Below are 14,681 nucleotides of genomic sequence, written 5' to 3' on the forward strand. Positions count from 1 at the left end.
CTCAGGGCTATGGGATCCAGCTCAGCTTTGGGCTGGGCTCTGCGCTGGGTATTGAGCCTGCTTAGGATTCTTTCTTCCTCTCCCTCTGTCCTGCCCACCATCCCTGAAGACGAAAAAAAAAAAAGAAGAAGAACCCATTTTAAAAAATGGGCAACAAATATGATTAGATATTTCTTCAAAGAAGACATACAAATGACCAATGCATTCAAGGAAAGATGCTCACCATTTTTAGCCCTCAGGGAAATGCAAATCAAAATACTGAGATAGTACTTCACACCTACAAAGATAGCTAAAATTAAAAAGACAGGTATTAAGTGTTGGAGTGGATGTGGAGAAAATGGAACCCCCATACTTGCTGGTGGCAATGTGAAATGGTGTATGTAGCCTCTTTGGGAAACATTCTGGCGTTCCTCAAAAAGTTAAACCTAAAAGTTAACTAACTTAACCTAAAAGTTAAACCTAAAAGTTAACTCTAAAAGTTACCCTATGACCCAAGAATTCCTTTCCTACGTCTATATTCAGGAGAAATGAAAACATACATCCACTAAAAATTGTACATGAATGCTCAAAACAGCATTTTTGCTATTCGTAGTAGCTAAAAAGTAGAAACAACCCAGATTTTCTTTTTTCTTCACTTTTTAAAAAAATATTTTATTTGTTTATTTGTCAGAGAGAGAGAGAGAGCACAAGCAGGGGAGCGGCTGGCAGAGTGAGAAGGAGGCTCCCGCCAAGCAAGGAGCAGAGCTGGACTTGATCCTAGGGCTCTGGAATCATGACCTGAACCGATGGCAGATGCTTAACCAGCTGAGCCACCCAGGCATCCCACAACCCAAATTTTCCTCAACTGATGAGATGATAAGTAAAAGTGGTATATCCACAAAATAGAATATCATTCAGACATAAAAAGACACAAAGCATGAAGACATGCTACAACATGGACAAATCTTGAAAATGTTATGCTCTGTGAAAGAAACTATGCACAAAAGACCACATACTGTATGATGATGATTTGATTTATATGCAATGTCCCAAATTGGCAAATCTATAAAAATAAAAAAGATTAGTCATTGCCTAGGGCTGGGAGAATTGGAGGGAAATGGGAAGTGCCTGGTAATGGGCATGGACTTTCTTTCGGAATGATGAAAACGTTTTAAAATTGATTGCGGGGCATGTGGGTGGCTCAGTGGGTTAACACTCTGCCTTCGGCGCAGGTCATGATCTCAGGGTCCTGGGATCAAGCCCTGCATCAGGCTCTCTGCCCGTCAGGGAGCCTGCTTCCCCCCACCCCCTTCTCTGCCTGCCTCTCTGCCTACTTGTGATCTCTGTCAAATAAATAAATAAAATTTTAAAATAAAATAAAATTACTGTGGTGATGATTGTATAACTCCAATATACTGAATACCACTGAATTGTGCCCTTTAAATGAGTGATTTGTATCTTATGTGGATTATATCTTAATAAAGCTGTTATATTTCTTAAAAGTGATTTTGAATAACGAATGCTGGAATGTCCAATATTCTCTCCACTGCCTTGCCCAAATCTCCTTCTCATTCACTTTATCCCACCTCAGTAAAGACAGTGCCACCCACTGGGATAACCATTTCAAAACCTTGTTGTTTGCCTGACCCTTCTCAATCCTTTATCCCCCACTTCTGATCTATTGCCAAAACATGTTGACTCAATTCCAGAATATTCATTGACTCTGTCCACTTTTCACCATCTACACCACCACTATTCTAGTCCAAGTCACCATCTTTCATATGGTTTGTCTGGAGCAATTAACTTGCTGGGAAATGGAGAACCTCTCCAGCTCCCCTTTAGTACAATTACTTCTAGGCAATCATAACGATCTTTTAAAAATGCAGATCTGCTCGGGATACTTTCGTGCTTAAAACTCTTCACAGGCCATTTATGGCACACAGAATAAGATCCAGTCTTCTTATCGTGACACACAAAGGCTTCTCTAGGCTCCTGAAATTCTTTTCTCTTGCTGTGCTCCAGCTCAGTGGTCTTTCAGTTCCTCAAGCTGACAAGCTCTTCCCTACCATGGGGCCTTGCTATATGCGCTTCCCTCTCTTGGATGGCCATGCCCCCCCTTCCAGTATGGCTGCTTTCTATTCCCTCTTTGAATTCCGGCTGCAATATCGCATTCTCAGAGAAGGCTTCCTGCCTTGCGCTCCCGTCTACAAGAAGATTCCTCTGGGAGTGCCTAGCTGCTTCAGTCAGTAGAGCATGCGACTCTTGATCTCAAGGTTGTAAGTTCAAGCCCCGTGGTGGGTGTAGAGATTACTTAAAAATGAAGGATCTTTAAAACAAAAAAATGAGGGGTCCTCTGTGTAGAGAAAAAGAAGGAACACTCATATGCTGTTGGTGGGATAAGGTGGTGCAGCCACTGTGGAAAACAGTATGGAGGTTCCTCAAAAACTTAAAAATGGAAATACCATATGAGCCAATGTTGGGTGTTGTGTGTTCCCTCTCCTGGGTATTTACCCAAAGAAAACAAAAACACTAATTTTTTTTTAAATTTATTTATTTGACAGAGAGAGATCACAAGTAGATGGAGAGGCAGGCAGAGAGAGAGAGAGAGAGGGAAGCAGGCTCCCCACTGAGCAGAGAGCCCGATGCGGGACTTGATCCCAGGAGCCCAAGATCATGACCTGAACCGAAGGCAGCGGCTTAACCCACTGAGCCACCCAGGTGCCCCCAAAAACACTAATTTAAAAAGATATATATACCCCTATGTTTGTTACAGCACCACTTGCAATAGCTAAGATATGGAAGTGACCTTTGATAGACAAATGGATAAGGAAGATATAGCACACACAAACACACACACAGAAGTATTACATAGCCGTGAAAACAGATGAGATCATGGCTTTGGAGACAACATAGATCTAGAGGATATTATGCTAAGTGAAATACATCAGGTTGAGAAAGACAAATACCACATGATTTCACTCATATATGGAATCTAAAACAAAAACAATTGAATAAACAAACAAAAAGCAAAATCAGACCTGCAAATACATAATCAACTGATGGTTTCCAGAGGAGAGGAGGAATGGGGAGATGTGCAGAATGGGTGAAGGGGAGAGGGAGATACAGGCTTCCAGTTACGGAATGAATAAGTTATGGGAATAAAAAGCACACCAGAGGGAATATAGTCAATAATATTGTAATAGTAAGATACGGTGACAGATGGTAGCTACACGTGTGGTGAATATAGCATAATGTATACACTTGAATGTAGCATAATGTATAAACTTGTCTAATCACTATTTGTACATCTGAAACTGATGTCACGTTGTGTGTCAACTATACTAAAAGAAAAAAACACAAATGCAAAAGGCAATTCTAAGGGGAAAATTTATACCTCATCTACTATGTTCATAAAAGTAAAAATGTTTAATAGCAAAAAATGGGAAAGCTATAATGGGGGTGGGGTGTAGAACAGTATTTAAATGGCTGGCATCAAGGATACTGGTTCCTTTAAGGGTAGACTAATGAATGAAGAAAAACCTTCAGGTACTTTTGAAAAACAGCTTTATTGACATATAACTGACATGCAATAAACTGAATATATTTAGTGTTAATAAATAAACAAACAAGTAAATAAGGATTCCTCTGATTTAATGTCCTTTAGCACCCTGTGCTTTTCATTCTTGACACTTATCATGCTATGTAGTTTATTGTAAATATAGAGATCATACTCACATATACATAAACACATGTACATACGTACACAATTATATGTAGATGTGTATATATATGTCTGTGGAATGTATACATATATGTGTACATTTCTCCTTTCCATTCGATTTTTTTTAAGACTTTATTTATTTATCTGACCAAGAGAGAGAAAGTGCACAAGTAGGCAGAGCGCCAGAGAGAGGGAAAGGGAGAGGCAACCTCCCTGCTGAGCAGAGAGCCGGGACCCTGAGATCATGACCTGAAACAAAGACAGATGCTTGACCAAACCACCTAGGAACATCCCCGGCTTTTTTCTTTTATTTATTTATTTGAAAGAGAGAGATTGTGTACAGAGGAAGAGAGAGAAGCAGACTCCCCCTTAGCAGGGAGCCCCAACATGGGGTCTGATCCCAGAACCTTAAGATAATGACCTGTGCTAAAGGTAGATGCTTAACCAACTGAGCCACATGGGCACCCTTCCCATTTGACTTCCTCTTTTTTTTTTTTTTAAGATTTTATTTATTTATTTGACATAGAGATAACAGACAGAGCAGTAAGCAGAGGGAGAGGGAGAAGCAGGCTCTCCACCGAGCTGGGAGCCTGATGTGGGACTCAATCCCAGAACCCTAGGATCATGACTGAGCCGAACGCAGCCACTCAACCGAGCGAGCCACCCAGGCACCCCCCATTTGACCTCTAAAACAATGATATATTAACCCTTATATAATGCCTACTGTCTACCAGGTACTGTTACATGTACTGTACACATTTTCATTCACTTAATCCTCTCAATGAATCTTAGGCAACTGAGTACAAAATGGTTAAGTAAGTTACCCATGATTACTTGACCAGTAAATGGAAAAGATTTGACCCCTGGCAGTCTGGCTCCAGGGACCAGGCTGACTATCCTACAATACAGCAGTGGGTGCGATAGCTCTTTTTGTGTAGCCAGCATTGAGCACAGCGCTTGGCATCGTATGGGCATCCCATATACACTTGTTGAATGACTGTATGCCTGAATGATCCCTCCATACTAGGTTAGGAGTCCTCCTAAGTATCACAGAGCACGGTGTAATAGCATTTACATAGCGATAATGACATAAATATAGATCTAACCACAGTTATAACTACAGATATAACTTAACTGGGAGGAGGAGGGAATGAGCAGTCTATGCATGATGGGGCCAAAGGGGGTGGGAAGAGCACTGAGAAAAGAGAGCGAAGTTCTCACTTGCCACAGTGGGAACTCCCTAGATAATGCCTAGACTGGGAAAAACTTTCAAGAAATCATATAGTATGTTACTTAGAGGTAAAGAGATAAATCCCAAAAGAACTGACTGAAGGAACCATATAGAGCTGTGGCTGAAAAGAGAATTTGGCAGGCAAAAAAGTGGTGTTTTTCATAACTAGTCTTGTAGGACTAGTAGTATGTCTTTACTGTGTGTATGCATTACTGTGACAAAGCACAGACTCAATGAACAAAATGGTTTGTATTTCTGATAATTTTCTAACCGTGTTTGTTTCCAGGCAGTATGTATGTTTTCACAGTGCTCAATGCTTCTGAAAGATGGATGAATAGCTCCAGGTATTCTAAGAAGGTATTATTAGCGCCCTCGGCATCTCCCTGGGTGAGTCTCTACTTTTCATTCCAGGTAAGGACGCGCCTCGGGTTCCAGCACTCCATTTTTCTAGTTCTCTGCGTGCCATCCTTTATCTTCAGATTCTCAGGCAGCTGAATGAGTTAGGGAGAAGAGTGTATCCAAATTTAATGTGTCTATCCTTGGTGCCTTTACATTATTCCTCTTAAGCAGGTGGAAACACCAAAACAAAGTGGAGTGTTTCATTCTTGCCCAGACAGGGATTCATACAGGTGTCTATTGGGTGATGGCCTTTGCCTTGATTTTAATCATAAAGCTCTCCTGGTCTAGCTGATGGGTCTGGTTTTGCCAGAAGTCTACTGACTGCACAGTGCTGGCAGGTTGTTACATACGGAGAAATCCGTCCTGAAAATGACTCCCATAGTTTTCCATGACCTCTGTTGATCGATACAGGCATTTTTCCAATGTCTCCACTTTGAACCATTACTTTGGAGGAGAGAAGACAAGAAAAAAGCACTGAGTTGCACTCTGAAATGTAACCCCTTTTTGGCTGAGTTTGGTTATTCATGCTTTTAATTACATGTTTAATTATATTCTGTGTTTGATTTTAATAGTAGTTAAGCCATTAAGACTCAGAAGAATTTTTAATGAGTGATTTCCTAGATAGAAAATGAGTTGGTCTGAGTGACTTTCTAGACCCCTTCTAGTCCTTGAACTTCTGTGACTTGATGAATTAACATGAACTTCATGATCTTTTAAAAGAACTCTATTTATGAAAGGCAGAATAAAAATCACCCCAAACTCGATCCAGGTGGCAAATTTGAAACCAAGGGTGCTTACTATTTACATAGAAAATGAAAATGTAACTTCTGTATGCTGTAGGAAAACACTAAATGTTTGAGGAACGAGTGGAAAATAGCACGAAAGAAGAAATACTAGTTTGAAACTTCTGTCACTGGGTTCATCATAGTTTTTATTTCTCGTATCTTAGGATGTTTTAATATTTGGGAGCCTTCCAGCCGCAGGAGAAGGCCAGCTAATTCCTGCAGATAATAACAGCTTGCCCAGAACTATATCTTCTGCATGTAAACAGAGTCTCACATGTGTCCCTCAGTCTCCACAGCAGTCTCCTTTTCTGACTCTCAGACAGCACACCAGTATCTCCCGGGACCTAAGTCATCCCAGGACCAGGTACCAGGCAATCAGAAATCACCTCTCTAGCCCCAAACCTGCCTGAATTACTCATACAGGCTAATCCTAAAAGCTTCGCCCTGCCCAGCCTTGCCGTTTCCTCACAACCCCCAGTAAGACGCTGACCTAGACTTTCCCCGTGTTCCTGATTCTGCCTCTTTTTTTTTTTTTTTTAAAGATTTTATTTATTTATGTGACAGAGAGAGACACAGTGAGAGAGGGAACATAAGCAGGGGGAGTGGGAGAAGAAGCAGGCTCTCTGCCAAGCAGGGAGCCCAATGCGGGGCTCGATCCTGGGAACCCTGGCATCATGACCCGAGCCAAAGGCAGAAGCGCAACGACTGAGCCACCCAAGCACCCCTTGCTTCTGCCTCTTGACCACAACCTGGGGTCCCACCCCCACGTGACCCTACGTGGTGTGGTGGCAATGTAGGTCATAAATTCTTTTTCCAATGGCATGGAGCTCCCTGTATCATCATTCTATTACTTCCATAAATTAAAATCCCGTGGGTCCCAATGAGACAGCAACCTCCAGGCAGTTTTTGTTGACCGTGGAAACTGAGAGAACTCCCTGTCCTCCGTGTTCCCCGTCGCTGGGGTTGGTTCTCTTGCTCAGGACACCTTACAAATGATAACCCAGACTTCTAACTCGGTCCCCACGTGGGCTGCGCAGCTTTTGCAGTGTATCTTGATCACACATCCAACCCCTAGACTGGGCCACATTCTCAAAATGAATGTTTTATTTTAAAGTATAGAGTGACAGGCATAGGGGATAGAGGTGGAGAATGACAGATTCTGTGGCTTTCCTCGTTATTTTGGAACGATTAGTCACCGGACAATGCCCGACTGGAGCCGTGTCCCTAGTGTGTTCCTCCCATATCAGATGGAATTCATTATTGCCTCGAGCCTCCTCTCAATAACAATAGCTACGATTTGGGCATCTGCTCCGTGTATCTAATCCTCACATCAAGCCTTCACCAAAGCTCTGATTATCCCCGATTGTTTGGTGAAGAAACTGACTCCAAGAGCTCAGTTTTCTCATGGACACACAGCTAGAAGGAAGAAAGCTAGTAAGTAAATGAGACAGGATTACAAACTGAAATCTCATTCTAAACCCTGGCTTCTTTCCCCCACACCATGCTGCCTCGGAAACAAGTTCCAGAGCGTGAACCGTGGATACCCTGGACCAGACTTAGGGTGGCTCACGTGGGCAGCAAGTTTCTTTCTGTTGTCATGACCATGCCCTGCTGCTTTTTGGGATTGCACAGGGGAAATCTTTTATCATCTCTGGCTCTTGTTTCTTACTCTGAAAAACAAGGGATTTGGAGAAGTCTTTTATGATAACAATTTGGATTCTTAAAATATGATTATAACTTTGCTACCTATGATGTTTGAGAAATTTATATGCTATATCCTTCTTATTTTCCTTTTTAAAGTGTATTTTATTTTATTTATTTGACACAGAGGGAGAGCACACGCAAGCAGGGGGAGAAGCAGGCAGAGGGAGAAGCGGTCTCCTCACGGAGCAGGGAGCCCAATGCAGGGCTTGATCTCAGGACTCAGGGATCATGACCTGAGCCAAAGGCAGACACTTCACTAACTGAGCCCCCCAGGTGCCCCATATCCTACTTCTTTCCGAAGCAGATTTGAAGTACCCAAATGCCCAAGTGTTAGTTTTATTTAGCTGACATTTTCACTTTTTTTTCTTTCTTATAATTCCAGAAAATCAACAAAGAACATGAATTCGTTAACCTTAAAGAGAGCTATCTTTAGTGACCCAGTATGTAAAGTACAAATAAGAGAAGGATGTCTGTAATAAACAAATGATGTGTCATTTGGGACCAATGCAGTATGATGTGTGGGTTCATCCAACATAGTCATCAGGAGACTTCCGCATACTTTGCATTGTTAACATTTCTAAGACGTGTGTCTGTGTGTGTGTCTGTGTCAACCTTAATATTTAATTTCATCCCTGATTGGTCTCAGCATGGCTTGTTTTCATCTCTCTTTCTATCAGTGGGGATGGGTAGATACACACAGATCCTTCTCGTGCCCGATCTACATTTTGACCTGTGGTTTCCGCAGTCAGACATTTAGCTCACTCCAATCTGGGACCAGGATAGTGTATTATTATCTGGCCCAGCAGGGGATTGGATCCAAAGCCTTGTCCCTTGAGCCTTAAAGTCTAGTCAACTAGCCTTAAAGTCTGAGACGCCACTCAGTTCAAGCAATGTGACTTTTTTTCCATCAGCTGGGCCGCTCAGGCTACCTGATTTTATCTCAGTTTCTCCACTTTTTCCCCAGGGATAATAATACCTCTGTGACACTTAATGGAAACCAGTATTTTTTTGCTCGATAGTTTAAGTTCGCTGCACGTAGTTAACTGGCTTATAAAATAATCCAATTAACTGAAGAGGGAAGACAGTATACAATGTTAAAAACAGTTCTATTGGCTACAACCTAATTTTAACTAAGTTTAAAGTTGGCTTTTTTTTGTTGTTTTCAATAATTTTTTCAGTTTGGAGGAAATTCAATATGGGGGAAAGAAAGAGGAAGAAACTGAGAGAAATAGGAAGAGAATTTTTACTGTTTTTGAGCCAAAAGTTTTTGAGGAAACATATATATTCTCTCTATATATATTCTAATCCGTTTTTCTTACCATTCAGTAAAAGGCACTATTCTGTAAAATCTGCTATAACATGGTGATCCTGATGGTCAGACCCACTCTCTTTTACTGTTGTGTTATTATTGTAATTAAATTGTTGTATTTTTTGGCCGGCATAGTGTTGTTGTTTTCCATTATATAAATGCTTAGCCTGAATTGTGATCCAAAGTGGCAGAGTTAAAAATTTGGGTCATAACTGTGTATTGAAATGGGAATGAAAGTAGCAATTCCCCGAATACTGGAAATGCGGCTGAATAAGCATTTAAAGCAGGGTGTGGTCTTGAAGTACTACCAATACATCTGGTTGCTGCCTGGTTAGGAAAGGGCTAAGTCGACTCGCTAGACAAGTCCAACCGAGACTAACAAGCAGCTCTGAAACTGTGTTCTCACCTTCTGTTCCCATAGGATGATGTTTGTCAGCTTAAAAAAAAAAAAATTGCCAAGCAATGTATTTTTCAACCAAACAAAATGGGCCATAGGATTTTCACGTTAAAGCGGGATTTGGGTGTTATCCGAGCAGTTAGTTTCTGAGAACAGTTGAGACTCTGCGTCTTGTCACTGAACACTTGCCATGCCATGTCTGACTCCGTCAGGCTGAAAATCTCTGGAGTGCTCTGGTAGCAGGAGGCACCTCCAGAAATGCTAATGGACAGTCATTTTCTGTCCTCTAAAAATAAGATCAATCTATTTGCTAAGAGGAATACCGACTCCACAAATTTGATTTGTATTTTCTTATTCATCTTCTTTCTCCTTCCAAATGAGAAACAAGCCAGACAACTGTTAAAAATTTCTTAAAGCGTTCCTGCTTCATTGCCATCCCGAAGTACATGTCAGAGAAGAGAAATGTAGAGGAACTGTTTGAATTCAGTGTGAGGACTAATTCGGAATCCCTCTGAAAAATTACAGAAGACAAATCAAGGCCTGCTCAAATGAAATAATCATGAGGTTGACTGTATATATAAAACATGTTGATAACTCAAAATGTCTCTTCTACTTACTTATTAACCTCTTCGTAATTACATTGTAGGGAATATGTTTTTCTTTTTCCCTTTACACCATTTACTTCCACTACTTTGAATTTGTTGTTACAGCAGGTAAAACATTTCCTTAAAGTAAAAAAAGTAGTATTTAAAGATCTGTTAATCATGGTGTGGAATTTAGAAATAGAACCGTCCTAAAGTTTGTAGAGAGACATCAAAGACCCTTGGATAGCCAAAGCGATCTTGAGGAAAATGAACAAAGCTGGAGGCATCATACGCACGGATTTCAAACTACATTACAAAGCTATGGTAATTAAAACAGTGCAGTATGGTAGAAAAATAGACATATAGATCAGCGGAAGGGAGTAGAGAGCCTAGAACTAAATCCAAGTATTTACAGTCAATTTTAATTTATGATAAAGGAGTCAAGAACGTGCAGTGGGGTTAGGCTTTTCAATCAATGGTATTGTGAACACTGGACAGCCATGTGCAAAAGAATGAAAACTGACCACCATCTTATACCATGTACAAAAATTAACTCAAAATGGATTAAAGACTTGAATGTAAGCTCTGAAACCATACACTATGGAAAACAGTGTGGCGATCCCTCAAAAAATTAAAAAATAGAACTACCATATGATCCAGCAATTCCACTTCTGGGTGTTTATCAGAAGGAAACAAAAGCACTGATTCAAAAAGATATGTGCATCCCCATGTTCATTTTGCAGCATTACTTACAAAAGCCAAGATATGGAAATAACCTAAATTGTCCATCAATGGATGGATGAATGGATAAAGATGTGGTCTATATACACAATGGAGTATTACCCAGCCATAATAAAGAACAAGATCTTGCTATTTGTGACAACATGGATGAATCTCAGGGGTATTATGCTAAGTGAAATAAGGTAGACAGAGAAAGACGAATACCTTGTGATCTTAAGTATAGGTGGAATCTGGGGGGAAAAAAATCCAAGTTCGTAGATACAGAGAACAGATTGGTGGTTGCTCAAAGCAGGTCATGGGAGAGAGTTGGGAAGTGGGAGAAATGGGTGAATTGTTTTGTGGGGGTTTTTGTTTTTTAGCTTCAATAAATTGAATTTTAAAAATCTGCTAACAGTGGTGACACACGGAGAAGCTCCATGGCTTCTGGGCTCTGGTGGGAGTGGGGAAGATGGGACTGCTGGAACCCCAGTGGGAGTGGTGGTGCACTTGGTACATGGTGTGAGCCGCGAGCGGGGATAACTACATAGTCGGGCTCCTACTAGACAGAAATTGTGCAAACAAGCCCATCAAATTAAAATAAGCATCATTTTTTTATAGTATAGACAAATGTCCTCAGGTCCAGGTTGGCATTCAGATTAAATCATACATTCTGTTCATGTTAAAGGTCTGCAGATCTTTTCTAATAACAGATATAATAAGATACTTGTTTAAATTAGGAATATGCACGTTTTCTGTGATTCTTTTCCTCTGCCACCTGGTGGATTTTGCTTAAAACTGCAGTAGTGATGTCCTGAGTTGAACAGGTCAGCTGATGATGATGTTTTATGATTGACCTCATTTGAGTGTTTCCAGACTATTGACAGACACTGTTAATAAACATTTTTTAAACAATTCTAGATTAATAGAAATTTCAGGGATACCTAGTTCTCTTTAGGACAATTTAAAAATGTTTATTGTTAAACTATTTTTTCCTTAGGTCCATTTCTCTGCAGAAATGGAATGGTCATCACTTTAAGCAAGTGTCTCAGTTAAGGTCTCCAGTTTCTTTCAGAGTTTTTAAAATACGAAAGTTTTCAAGCATATAGGAAAGTTGAAAGAATTTTACAGTACATTATTGTATATCCCCACAGAGATTCTACCATTAACATTTCTTACTTGCTTTGTGTTGTATCATGCATATACCTATCCCTCCATACTCACTTATTTTTAATAAATTTTAAATTAAATTGTGGGCATCAGTCCACTTCCCTCAAAATGCACTCATTAATAAGAGCTCAGTGTCTGTTTATAGTTCGTTTTCTTTTCTTTTTTTTTTTTTTTAGGATTTTATTTATTTGTCAGAGAGAGAGAGAGGGAGAGAGAGCGAGCACAGGCAGACAGAATGGCAGGCAGAGGCAGAGGGAGAAGCAGGCTCCCTGCCAAGCAAAGAGCCCGATGTGGGACTCGATCCCAGGAGGCTGGGATCATGACCTGAGCCGAAGGAAGCCACTTAATCAACTGAGCCACAGGCGTCCCTATAGTTCGTTTTCTTAAAGCACTATTTTACTGTGAAATTGGGAATGTTTGGAACAGAGGTAGAATACAAGACTAGGTTAAATACCATTGTTTTACGACCAGGGTAATTAGCATTGTTAATCATATAATAATACCAGCATTAGTCACAATAGCCAAACGGTGGAGATACCCCAAGTGTCCACCAGCAGATGACTGGGTAAACAACCCGTGCTATACACACGTGACAAAATATAGTTCAGCCAGAGTCAAGGAATGAAATTCTGATACCTGGATGAGCCTTGAAAACATTAAGGCCAAGTGAAATGAACCAGACACAAACAAACAAACAGTGTTTGATTCTGCCTCTACAAGGTATCAAGAATAGAGCAATTCATAGAGACAGAAAGTCAGGCAGAAGTTGCCAGGACTGGGAGAGAGGGGAATGCGAAGTTATTGCTTAATGGTTACAGAGTTTCTGTTTGCGGTGACACAAGAGTTTTGGAAATAGATGGTGGCGGTGGTTACTTAACATTATGAACGGACTCACATGCCACCAAATCGTCCACTTAAAAATGGTTAAAATGGTAAAGTCACGTTATGTGTATTTTTCCATGATAAAAAAATTTTTTAAATAGGTTAAATATCATTCTTTTATGATTAGGATAATTAGAATCATTGGTCCTTAATGGGTTGTTAGGCATCGTCCTGCAGTTTTTCCACAAGGCATCCAGAATCCATGCCACATACTTGATCAGCAGAGAGAAGATCACGTTTTATTCAAGGAACAAAGTTATCAATGAGAGCTCCATTTGAGAGTATGTGACAGAGGAAGAAGCAATATTTCTGGTCATAAAGATGACCAGAAATGGGTCATTGGAGCCAAGACACAGTAGCAGTTGTCACAGCTAGGGACTACTGTGTGTGTTTACACACCAGAGAGAGGACAGTAGGGGAAGGCAGCACCCCCTAGGACGAGGTGACCCTCATGCAAGGGGTCTGGCAATGTCTAATATGGTTCAGAGAAGAGGCCCATCCCGGAAGATGGAGCAGTGGGGCCAGGAATCTGGAAAGGGTGCCATGACAGAGAATGGGGTAGACAGGTAAACCTGTGACATTTGGTGGACAGCTGGGAGGCCTGGATATGAGGGCCAGGCTGCCACCCACAGGCAGGGAGATAGGACAGGACTCTACCGTCAGGGTGGAGCTAAGGATCCACTCAGTTTCACAGATCATGAACTTGGAAATAAGGAAAACCAGCAAAAGCTTTGAGAATATTTATATCCTTCAATTTAACAATTTGCCTATAGGGAATTTCTTCCACAGAAGTAATTATTTATCACAAGGTTATGACTATTCATACAAACATTTTACTAGCAACAGTGCTTAAAATAACAAAAAATGTGATTCATTTAAATGCCCAAGAATAAAGAAATCCCATACAGCAAAATAACATGTAGCCATTAAAAATGGCATCATGGAAGAATTCCCAAAGTCTTGTGAAGACGCTTCCATTTTTGTAAATACTACAGACTGTTCCTTGGTTGGACGGTACTTCTGTAAGGACTCACTGTAAAAATAAGAGGGGATTGCACTGCCAACATTTTATATCTGAAGTCACCTTTGTTACCAAGAACTTCTTTGGGTTGCAGAAGGAGATCATGGGATATGAGAAGTCTTTCTTTTGCTCATTTCATTCATGTTGTTAAAGTGTCTTATCACCTTTGTATACTTTACTGAAAGAACACTTTTATAGTCCTGCATGAATGCAGAGACAAAAAAAACTGTATTAAGAAGTTTGCTTCTCTGGACCCCTGGGTACTCAGTTTGAGCATCTCTGACTCTTGAGTTCGGCTCAGGTCAGGATTTCTCTCTCCCTCTCCTTCCATCCTCCACCTCCTCCTCTCTCAAAAAGTTGGCTTCTGTTTCTGCAGAGGAGCCCTTCTCAGTGATAAATACCCGTTTCTGTCATTCACTCATTCATTCATTCACTGAATACCTACCTGTGTGCCCAGCATTGGTTAACACCAGACAGAGCCCTTGTTACTGGTTGCTCAAACTCTTAAGACAGACCACCCATAAGCACACCATGTGTGATCGTAGATAGTGATGCTATTTATAAAACTGAACAGGAGACAGCAAGACTGGCTGGGGGTGACTGCTTCATGTAGAATGTTCTGGAAAGGCCTTGCTCTGAGAGGCAGATCTATGACCAGGTCTACATGCCAACCAGTGGAAATGTCCGGCACTTGACCCTTCTCTTAAGTAGAAATCATGTCCTCTCATACAATTTGTACTTATCTGCCCCATGTTCAAGTATGGCAGGAGACAGGTGGTGTC

The sequence above is a fragment of the Mustela erminea genome, chromosome 16 (assembly GCF_009829155.1).
Source record: "Mustela erminea isolate mMusErm1 chromosome 16, mMusErm1.Pri, whole genome shotgun sequence".
NCBI classification, from domain to species: Eukaryota; Metazoa; Chordata; class Mammalia; order Carnivora; family Mustelidae; genus Mustela; species Mustela erminea.